This window comes from Lucilia sericata, unplaced genomic scaffold, assembly GCF_015586225.1.
Source record: "Lucilia sericata isolate MDLA Ls3-8-SP2 unplaced genomic scaffold, ASM1558622v1 Contig000049F_arrow, whole genome shotgun sequence".
NCBI lineage: Eukaryota > Metazoa > Arthropoda > Insecta > Diptera > Calliphoridae > Lucilia > Lucilia sericata.
The window spans coordinates 342,658-355,175 of NW_023994086.1; the positions used below are offsets into that span (position 1 = coordinate 342,658).

The 12,518-nt window shown below is 28.1% G+C and overlaps 1 protein-coding gene across 9 annotated transcripts in view; it reads left to right on the plus strand.

Moving 5' to 3' along the window:
• The first annotated feature begins 5,066 nt into the window (after positions 1 to 5,066).
• LOC119615953 (protein pangolin, isoforms A/H/I/S) overlaps positions 5,067 to 12,518 on the plus strand; it is a 141,978-nt gene continuing 134,526 nt past the window's right edge. For 3 of the 9 annotated variants that reach the window (XM_037972004.1, XM_037972009.1, XM_037972010.1), the window contains exon 1: positions 5,069 to 5,973. The gene's annotated coding sequence lies outside the window, so the exon portion shown is untranslated. Of the gene's footprint in view, positions 7,455 to 12,518 lie in introns of all 9 variants that reach the window. The other 6 variants (XM_037972005.1, XM_037972007.1, XM_037972011.1 and 3 more) reach the window with 6 other exon arrangements.

A 12,518-nucleotide genomic window follows, 5' to 3' on the forward strand; every position in this document is an offset into this window, starting at 1 on the left:
CGGTCCATATTTGGTCAAAGCTCCCATACAAGGTCACCTCCAGAAAATCAATTGTATGCACAATAGTCATTACCAAATAATGATATAGATACAGAATTTAGCCAACATTTTGTCTTTATATACATTAACTAGCTATACCCAGTGTGCTTTGCTACCCTAAAAGGAATATGTATAAATAAATACCAGATTTATTATATGTTACATATAAAAGATGTCAAGCAAATTATTGCAAGTTCGCCAGTTTCTATCTATCGCCAATTTCTATCTATCTACAAAAAATTTGAATAATATAAGAGTTTCCAAGATGCACGAAATTTTGTATTTAATTCATATATGTGGTGCCAAGCCCCCCATTGAAAGTCCGCCCGTTATTCTCTAAATGTTCACATGAATGTCAAAGTTCTTCATGTAAAATTTTAAGATTCTAGCTCTAATAGTTTCTCAGATATACGAATTTAATTCATGTGGGGGCTTCAAACCCCCGGATGAAAGTCCGCCCTTTTTCCTCCAAAATATTCAGATGATTATTAAAATAATTTGTTCAAAATTTGAAGAATCTAGTTCTATTAGTTTCCCAGTTAAACGAAATTTTGTATTTAATTCATATGGGAGGTACCAAGTAACCCATTGGAAGTCCGCCCGTTATATTCTAAATGTTCAGGTGAATGTCAAAGTTCTTCAAGTAAAATTTAATGATTCTAGCTCTAATTGTTTCTCAGATATACGAATTTTTCTATTTTATTCATATGGGGGCTCCAAGCCCCCCAGATGAAAGTCCGCTCTTTTTTCCTTAAAAATGTTAAGATGAATATTAAAGTTCTTCGTGCAAAATTTTAAGAATTTAGTTCTATTAGTTTCCCAGATAAACGAATTTTTGTTTTTAATTAATATGGGAGGTGCCGCTCCCCTCATGGGTAGTCCGCCAATTTTTTACCCAAAATGTTTATATGGATGTTAAAGTTCTTTGTGTAAAATTTTAAGAATTTAGTTCTATTAGTTTCCTAGATAAACGAATTTTTGTATTTAATTAATATGGGAGGTGCCGCTCCCCTCATGGGTAGTCCGCCAATTTATTACCCAAAATGTTTATATGGATTTTAAAGTTCTTCGTGCTAAATTTTAAGAATTTAGTTCTATTAGTTTCCCAGATAAACGAATTTTTGTATTTAATTTATATGGGAGGTACCACGCCCCCTAATGCTAGTCCGCCTACTTTTTGTCCTAAATGATCATATTGACACTAAAGTGGCTCCGACAAAATTTGAGGACTCTAACTGTTATATTATCTAAAATATACGGATTTTATATTTTCTTAATGTGGGCGTGGCTCATCGCCCACTTGAAATTTCGAAATAAAAAGTAGCCTATTACCTATTCCAGACATGCAGGAATATGCTGTGAAAATTTCAAGAAAATCGGTTCAGCCGTTTAGTAGTCTATAACGTTCAAACATACAAACAAACACACATTCATTTTTATATATATAGATAGATGTTACTGTGGAATTTTTTACGATCGGACCACAATTGTCATAGCTCCATACAAGGTCCTCCTGCGAAAATTGCTTAAAGCACATTACTCATTACCAAATAAAGCTATTGATATAAAATTTTGCACAAATATTAGTTTTGTATACAAAAATTATATTTTAAGATTTTTTCACGATCCGTTCATAATATGGGTGCGATCGGTCCCATACAAGGTTCCCTTCCGAAAATCAGTTAAACACATATTACTTATTACTAAATTACAATATAGATGCAAAATTTGACTGAAATATAGCCTTTATATACAGAATTGGTCATATCTCCCATGCTAGGTGAATTTCCTTAAATCTTTCACTCAAATTATTAAATATCGATAAATCATATCTTAAGGCGCTTTAAAAATGTAAATGAAAATGGAGTTTGTAATGTTCAATAAATCTTGTAATTGTAACAGATTTAAGCTGTTTAAATCTTGGGGTTTTTCTATTTAAGACATGGGAAAACTTATTTCTACAAATATTTGTTCAATTAAAAAAGTATTAATATAAAAGTAGCTGGTGTAGGGTATTTAAGATTCGGCTTAGCCGAATATAGCACTTTAACTTGTTTGAAATACGGATGGAATTTCATCTTACTTATTTTTTAGACTTTACTTACGTAAAGTGTGATAGTGTGAAGGCCCCTTAAGAAAATATATATATTTTGGTTTAAGCTTCTCAATTTTTAGTAAAGTATCTTTTCAAATGTTTTGAAGAGTTTAAATCATGCTTGAAAGGAGAAAATGATTAGAAATTTTAAGTATTAATATTTTTATTGCTTTATGAAATTAAAAATTTTAAATGTAATTTTTTACCATTCAAGCCTAAAGAATTTTGAAAAGGGAGAAAATGTGTGTTTTTGGTAAATTTTGTGAAATTTGTTCTGAATTATATATTTTGAATGTATATTTTAATTTTGACATATCCATTTCAGGGGTAAAAGGCAAAGTCAATGTTAATTTGCATACATTGATTAATATTATAAATCACTTAAAATCGCGGTCAACGCCGGGTACAAAAAAAAAGTAAAGCTTATATTTGTGTTGCATATCTTACGTTGATATTTTACTTCAGCAATGAGAGATTTGGCAAATTTTTGTTTCTCCAAAAAAAAATTCTATTTCTGTCAGTTTTTATCTGATTTCAACGTTTCATATCTTATTTTATTCATAAAAATGTGGGCTAAAATAAAAAAATATTTAAAAAATATGTTTTCTAATAAAGTGTGGGTCAAAAATTATCGTGAATGCTAAAAAATTTTAAAAAAATATAAAAATTTGTATTTATTTCCTTAAAAAATATAAAACGTGTATGTTTTGAAAAGTACAAAGGAAACTCTTTCTAAAACAGTTGAAAATTTTTTTTTGGTCTGTCTAGTCAACTAAAAGCGTTTTTTCCAATATGTTCCGATTTTTAGGGTATATTGAAGATTCTAAAAATGGTGCTGTAATCTACTCTACTAGACCTACCAACTTCACTAGGTCTCTCGATGAGTCTGTTGATTTTTTGTAATTTTGTCACACCGTGTAACAAATGCATTTTCCGGGAATATGTACATTTGTATGGGTGGTATATGAAAATGTGGACCGATTCCGCCCATTTTTAATTAAGCTTTCGTATAGAAACAATTGTGTGCTGATTTTTTTATGAAATTATATCGCATAGTTTTTGTGAAAATTGTATTAAAATGTGTTAAAAAAGCTTAATTTTTTCTGAGTTTTTTAAATTTCGACTCGTAACTCATTTCGATGTAAATCGATTTTGCTCATTTTCAATACCAAACTGCCTAGGACAATAGTGAATCTTTTGGCCGAATTTCTTTATTATATTTAACATCGTTTTTACGTGAGCGTGTTTTACACAGACAGACAGGCGGACATAGCTAAATCGACTCAGAATTTGATAAGGACCCGGAATATATATATTTTGTTGGGTCTCAGATGAATATTTCTTGGTGTTACACACGGAATGACAAACTTGTATATACCCTCTATCACCACTGATGGTGGTGGAGGATATTAACATAGGAATTTTTTACATGCACCTGGTCCCCTCGATATAAACAATTTTGAACTTTGTTTTACTTAAAATATTTCGTGGAAGGTTAGCTTTTCAAAAAGTATAAATTCTTTACCTTCTTAGAAATTGTTAAAGATAACTTAAAAATAATAAACGTATTTTTTTTTTTTTTTCAAAAAATTAGCGAAAAGGTTTTTAAATTTAAATGCATATAACTTTTGACTCAGTCCCGATTTTTATATAATTATTTTTTGTTTAATAAACACTTGTTGTTAATTGAACGAAAGAAAATTGGGGAAAATTGGGAAATATTTGGACCCACAGTTAGCAAAAAACTGAACAAGGATGGGTAAATAAGTTGAATATTTAATTTTAAAATGCGAATATCTACTAAGCAGTAATATATAATTTATAGCTACGAGGTTTTTTATAGTGCTCATCGCGCAGATTTCATATATAATAATTATTTTGAAATCGTACGGAAGAAATAGGATCGTTTTAAAAATTGTACATACCCGAGGTGTCTTAGTTTGGGGACCTCTGGCCATTCCCGCGGTAGGCCCATGAGGTCCAAATTCAGAACTTAAATTCGACAACACCTCCTCTCTTCACATTTCATACAAAACGGACTAACCGTTTAGAAGTTACAGTATTATTTCCTTCTATTTTTTCCTATACCACTGTGCAACAGCCAACAACAATATTCCAATATTACTTTCTGGCTTACCAAGTATGTAAAGATTTTGCTGGGTAGTTTTCATTTGAGATATTGATCATCAAATTCTACCATATAGGTTGGCAGAAAATTGATTTTCCACTCAAAAATTATCTTGTTTTAATTTTTTGTGCCGTCACTGTACATACTATACTTAGCTTATAGGACCGCAAAATTAAATTTTAGAAATTGCAAACGGAATGGCAAACTTATACATACCCTTTGACGAAAATGAAGGGTACACAAATAACCCACAAAGCAGATGACAATAGATCATCATTCAGAGTTTAATTTGGTACCAAACAAAATCGTACTTTTGTACGATTTGTAGAAAAGTGATAGCCATATACAAAATTCAAATGTATGTGATTTTAGTCTTTATTAGTAGGCTCAGATTTGCATATTATTCCACTTACTAACTACTTATGTACCTGATGGTGTATAATAAAAAATACTGGTATTTTGCGAATCGTTCACATTTTGTAAACTACGACAACTCTGATATACTCTCTCACATTACACGTTAGACGAGAGCGAACGAGAGAGCTCGCAAAGAGAAACACACACACTTAAACGCAGCCATACAACAAAAATAACAATAATCGTTCTGTACTGTACTGGTGCTGTATAAAACTATGTGTATGGAAGTATCTATGTACATGTGTAGAGGTGAGCGAAATGGTGCGTTGTGCACCATACACAACACCCTCTACTTGTATGTATATGACAACAACAACTATTGCTGCTGCCTTGTTTATATGTGCGTTTCTTTCAGAGCAAGTGGGAGAGGAATGTGTCGTTATTGGTACCTACTTTTTTGTTCAGCGTTTGTTACGTTGTGTTGCATATTATATTATGGCGCGACCATACACAGTCATTTAGCCAGCTTAAGCGAGCACTCATTACTTGCTTAACTGGATGCGTCGCAAAGTTCTGTAAAAACACGTTGTTACAGTTAAGCCACGCTCTTACTGAAATTCGTGAAGACAAAAATCGTTTAAAAAATACACACAAAAATTATTTAAATATTTAAAAAATAATATACAGATAGGTATTTACAATATATATAAAAGTTGACACAAATTTATAAATATATTTTATGTATAACAAATGCAAGATAACAAAGTAATGTGTGAAAAAAATTAAATATATATTTGATTGAATTTATATAAAATAAATTTATACTAGTGTTTAGTGAAATATATCTCCAACGCCAAAAAATATAAATATGTATTTTAAAATAATAATAAAATTAAAAAAATAACAAAAAAGAAAAATTAAATAATGATGATGGTGAAAAAACTAAGAAGAATCTTTAACAAAATATAAATAATTTAAAAAATAAAGCAATACAAATTTTAAACAAAAAATCTACAAATTAAATGCCGCAATGTTTTAACACAATCTGTGAGATAAAAATATTTTTTAAGTGTTTGCGTGTGCCGACGGTATTCAACACATTTGTATGTTATCAAAATAAAATTAAAAAAGAAAAAAAAAAAACACATGTATAAAAAAATAATAAAAACAAAATCCAGCGTTTTGAAAAATTTCTATAACCAAAATAAATACAATAATAATATTAAAAACGTTTTGTGTTTTAATCTTAAATATATACGTATACATATAAATAAATATATAACTACAATAAAATTTATTTTAAATTCCAGTTTTTAACGTAACATTTTAAAAACTACTTCAACATTTCCATAAAGTATGTTAAACCTCACCATTTTTATTTGTTATTATTGTCGTATTTTTTATACTTTAGCCAGTCAGAAACGTATACATTTAAATCAAATCAGTTTATTATATTTAAGATGTTATTGAATAAATAAAATAGAAAAATACACTACGCCAAATAATAATGAGTACACAAATGAATAAAATGATGTTCTACGGCTACCGACGGATCTGCACAAGAAAAAATAAAATAAAATGTTTGTTACATTTAGACGTCAGTAGATCGCCACAACTTTAAAATTGTATAAATTTTCTCTCAATTGTTGCTTTGTGATAAACATGATAAACATGATAAACGAATTGTTCAAATCTAATGGCCAAATATTAGTTAGGAAACCAAAATATTTCACTAACTTATCGTTGCTATACTCCTAAAAGTTAATGGATATACTCATCTGAAATATTGAAATGGTTAGAAATTTCGTTTTTGAATTCAATGAGAGAAATTAATTCTAAAATCTATTAAGACAAATTTGGATTCCTCTTTAATTGAGAATAATGTATACAAACACGAAGCCAAATATTAATTGTAAGCAAAAACCCAATGTGAACATAGTCAAATTTGAGGAGAATATTTGAATATTTTTGAACCCCATTTAATGTAACATTTGTCTGGAAAATAATTGGTCGGTTCAGCTAAAACCAAAATGCCATTTATTACACATTGTTACCAATTTTTCTTGATTTTTTTTTAAATTGTCAATAATTTATAACAGTTTCAGGTTACCTAAATGTTATCATAGATACATACATCTGTATATATGTATATATGTATTCAATAGTTATTTCCAAGCATAAAGCTAACAATCCAGATTTAACGCAATTTCAAAATGTACCTTCCATAATTACTTACAATTTAAATTTTGGTGTTCCAGGATAAATTCACTTAATCAATTTTAGTTGAGATGCTCTTATCATTATTTCACGTAGTGTATTTGTTTTAAAATCTATAGATTTTGATTACAAAGAAAGCTATTATTAAAACATTTAGAAAAGAAGTAAAATAAATTTATAGTAAGATTCATGTAAGATTTTCAAAAATCATGCTTTGATATTAAATTCACTTTTTTGCTAAACTTAAAATGATTTGACTTTTTTGCTTGACTTTTTCAAATTTTATAAATGAATTAAATTAAAACAGTCAGAATTTGCATATACAATTACATTCAAAATGGACGGGTTTGAAAATCATCAATCAACATACCATTTTTGCTTGAAGAAGTATTTGAGTCAACAGTCAACATTTTTTATTCAACATACAGTACTGTATCAACAATCAACATACCATGGGCCAAATACCAACATTCAACATTTAAGGCAGACGACAACGGAGATATCATCAGATCCAGAGCCACATAGTTTAAAAAATCCTTATGGCTAAATTAAACAGACAGACTATATAAAAGTTTTACTTTTATAAAATTTCTAAAAGAAATAAACATACATTTTAGTGTAATCAACAAGTATTTAAATTAAATTGTAACTTAAATTTCTAACTCATTCCTATTTTAGGATTATTTTGCACTTAAATATTTATGATAATTTTTTCTAAGCTCTACATAATCGTATTAGTCAATATGTTTAGTTAGTATAATCTATATTATCTATTTTTACATTTAGCATTTATAGTCGAAAACATAAAAAATTATCACAGATTTTCTCCAACAACCCACTTCTAATACTCATCTCAATGCTTCAATTGAATTGTATGTACGTACGTTCGTATGTATGTATGTATCTATGTATGTATGTATGTATGTATGTATGTATGTATGTATGTATGTATGTATGTATGTATGTATGTATGTATGTATGTATGTATGTATGTATGTATGTATGTATGTATGTATGTATGTATGTATGTATGTATGGCTACTTTTTAAATTAAATGTCCCCGATATGTATATGTATGTATGTATATTCCATTTCCGTGATTTTCGATATTATTAAATACAATTTACCAGTTCTATAAATCTATAAGACGTTCTTCTAAAAGGAATTATAATCAACTTTTAAACTTTAATCATGTTTGCATCAGTCTGACTCTTCTAAAATTGAAATATGTATGTTTTGTTTTAAATTTAATTATTGATTTATCTACTTTTGAATATCGTTAGATATTGAAAGCAAGAGGCATGTCTTACAATCGCTTAAATTTTCCCGCTTTTATTATCCTCAACATCTTTCATAGAAATAAGGAGCAGAAAGTCCTCAAATTATGAGAAAGTGATTTTTAAAGTGATTCTAATACTGTTGTAAATTTATTCCTTGCTATAAAATATTTTTATATAAGGAGGAATTTTCCTGTGTTATTAAAATAATAGTTAGTTAAAGATACATCTGTTAAACCACTGTACTACCAAGATTGTTTTCATTGTATTGTGTTTTGGTTGAGCCTAAAAACAAAAACACAAAAATCATGTTATGGCTTGAATATGCATGTACATATGTATACAATCGTTTCACTTTCATGTGAATTTGATTTAAATTTCTTGTGAAAAAATACTGAACATTATAATAAGCAGAGGTAAAATATGGCGTCATCCTAATTATATATTGTTCTTAAGAAAATATTTTTCATTTTCCTAGTATTTGACAGTAGTAATATTCAAACAGGTATCGATGGGATATTAAGTGAACAAATACCAGTACTTAAGCAGATAACGGAAAACCATAACTTTACAGAACAGTAATAAATATTTCCAGGTACATACATATTAATATTGTGCGTTACGAATGAAACGCTTATTAACGGCTTAGAGCAAATTCTTACTTGTGTGTACCTTTAAAGGTCAAATCATACAAATACGGGAAAAGCATATGGGCAATTCCATGAAAAAGGAAGCCACGACTGACAAAATAAACACCCATAAAACTATTGCAGTTATTGCTCATAATTATGCTTCAGTAATCGGCAAACCTAACATTTATATACAAGTTAATAATAATTTTTTTAAATACAATTTTTTTTGGGTCATTTGGAATCAAAAACTTCACGCACCAACACCAGTTTCTGAAATATACACACTTTGAATATTTTTTACCATTTCATCCCCTAAACGTTCGAGTTTCCTAAAAATCCTTTTCTGGTGGATCTAATCAATGGCAAAGAAACCTTGTACCAAAAATGCATGATCTAACTTTAACAGTTTGGTCTGGGCGATGCTGAATCAGTAATTATATAAATAATTGCAACTTTTTTGCAATTGTGAGGGATACTTCCCTTATTAAAAATTATATTTTGAAATATGTCCGCAGCTATTATTAATTATTAAAACAACTTAACAAAAGAATAAGATGAATTTTTCCAAAATAATTAAAAATATGTATTAAAAAACTTATTGCGTTTAGTTTTAACAACCGCGAAAAAATAATTCCGTGGGTTTTCATATTTTTAATGCTCTAAACGACTATGCTTTGCTTTATGCAAAAAACGTCAATAGTTATATCCCTAATGTACATACATACATATTTACAAAATAAGGATTTAATAACCAAAAAATATTGCACGATAGGAATTTGTCACTTACGATACCCAATTAAATATGTATTACAAAATTATCTAAACTATTGTTATTCAAAAATTACGGATTATAAAGAAAATATATGACTCTTCGTGTATGAAAATAAAAAAACGCCTACACAATTTGCAGATTTTCAAAATGACTTCCGTTTTTGTTACATATGATATCCCCTAATTTTACCTTCATATCTTAAAAAACAAGGTATCGAATTGAAAGATAGTATCAAAATGACAAATTATTTTTTAATTAGTCCTATTTTTACAAAATCTATACCACTCTGTAGGCGTACAAATCTCACTTACATACGATCGTATGGAATTTCCCATATTGAAAAGGTAAATATACTATTTATAGACATATATATACACGAACTCACGTACTAATTACCCAACAACCATACCATATTTCCAAAAGAAACTAATTCTCTATTACTATTTATTTTATTTGCATATCCACATTTATACTTTAGTCAAGATCAGACATTTGATACTTTTTTCTGTAATTTAAAAAATTAGTTTTTTAACAACTTTTATAAAAAGTAATTTAATATAAAATATTTGTCATGAATGTTAGTTGGGAACATGGTACCAGTAGTGTACAGAAATATTTTTTACGTTTATTACCCTATATGACTGAAGATGGTACCAGTAGTGTACAGAAATATTTTTTACGTTTATTACCCTATATGACTGAAGATTAAGATTTGTATTATTTTCCGAATTTTATTTTTTGATATGATCTCGTCAGCAGCAGGTAACAAGATTCATTTGCGAGAAAATAACAACAGGAACAACTACAACAAGAATAAGTTAAAAATCCTGTTAAAATTCTTTTAAATTGAAAAACAGTTCTGTTGCTAGTTTTTTCCTTTCCTTTGTTTTAATGATGTTCATTACTGTGAATGTAAATGTGTGTATGTGGCATATATGTATTTAAATACATACATACATATAGTCGAACGTAGTTTTATTTCTTATTTATTTTACCTAAAATATTTAAACATGTTCTAATTGCGTACAAGCGTCTACGACAGTAAATAATCATGTTTTTTACGGTCGACTGTAAAATAATACAAGATTTTTTATTTTTGGGGTTTCGATGTTTTTGTGTGTAAACAAAAAATGCCTTACAACGAGAATTTTTGAATTTGTTATTGCTGAGTTTGCTATAGGGAATAAGTTGTTCTAGTATACAGAAAACAGTAATGTCAATTTGGTGATTATTGTTTTTTATCTAAAATTTTTAATTTATATTTTTAAAGATAATAGTCTGTGAATTAAGTTTACTTACTCAATAATTGAAATTCGTAAGAGTTTGCACTCGAATTTCTCCATCAGATCAGGTTTTCCACGTTGTAATATCGACACCTACATATTTATGAAACATATATTTATAAAATGTCTTATGTATGTATGTAAGTAAGTAAGTATGTATGTATGTATGTATGTATGTATGTATGTATGTATGTATGTATGTATGTATGTATGTATGTATGTAGTATGTATGTATGTATGTATGTATGTATGTATGTATGTATGTATGTATGTATGTAGTATGTATGTATGTATGTATGTATGTATGTATGTATGTATGTATGTATGTATGTATGTATGTATGTATGTATGTATGTATGTATGTATGTATGTATGTATGTATGTATGTATGTATGTATGTATGTATGTATGTATGTATGTATGTATGTATGTAGTATGTATGTATGTATGTATGTATGTATGTATGTATTATATATATGTATGTATTTATGTATGAGATATAACCGTCCAATTAAGGCAAACTTAAGGTCAATACCGAAGAAGAAGCAGCAGAGTTTAAACCTTTGTTTTAAAGTCCACAGGTTGAACTTTCAGAAAGTATAATTGGTGGACTTTAAAATATACCTGATGTGGTTGAGAAATTCCAGATTCGGATACAGCACAGCTCAAGCATATACATATGTATTATTCAGATCACAACATTTGCTTAGAAATGTATTTCATTATTGATCGCATCGCATTGCTTCATTAGATATTTAAATTACCTTGAAAAGAAACCATATTTTAAAATTGTAATTGATTTTTAAGTACATATTTAAATACTGATTTTATTATAAACATTTGAAAACTATTAAAAACCGGACTGTTTTTTTAATTTAATTTGGAATAAAAGCCATGTTTCAACTACAAAGAAACAATAAAAATCGTTTAAACTATTCAGAAATAAATAATAAATTCCAATGAATCGTAGTGAAAATTTCAGTGCAATCTTAAATATTAAGTAAACGTCTTGAATTCTTTTGGTTAAACATTTCGCTCGATTCATTTCAAACTCCCAAAACTCAAAAATTTTTAAACTGAGTACTATAAAATATACGCCTTGCTAAGTATTTATATAAAATATAATAAAAAATATTTTTAAACTTTTGTGTGAAGTTTGTAAAAAACTACATACATACATTGGAAATGCATAAAAATGGGTAAACATTAATCTTTTTACAGGAATACAAATTTCATTATTGTTGTCTTGTGAATTAAAATCGCACGCTGAAGAGAAACTTTTTAACTTAAATATCGGGTATACATTTCTAAAGAGTTGCTCTGAATTTAACCTAAGAATTTTCTGAATCACATAGAGATATCGAGTACTACAATTTGAAAAAAAAGAACCCAGTTTTTGGACATATTTGGCGAAGATATATTTGTTAGTAAAATCGTTTATATCATTCTCGACTTTAAAATAAAGTTTTATCATTTGCAATATGTATGTTTCACTTGCCAAAACTATTAAAATCTTGGAACAACCATAAATTGACAAAAACTGAATTTCTCTCTATATTTCAACTTTATTTTACAACAAACTTTATGTCACAATTTGCTGTTCCATAAGAATACTATTTGAATTGTTTAAAAATCTCTTGTATTTGCTGAGATTTCATCCATTGAAGTTTTTGTCGTAACTTATGTTTTCAATATCTCAAAGAAGAAATAATAAATAA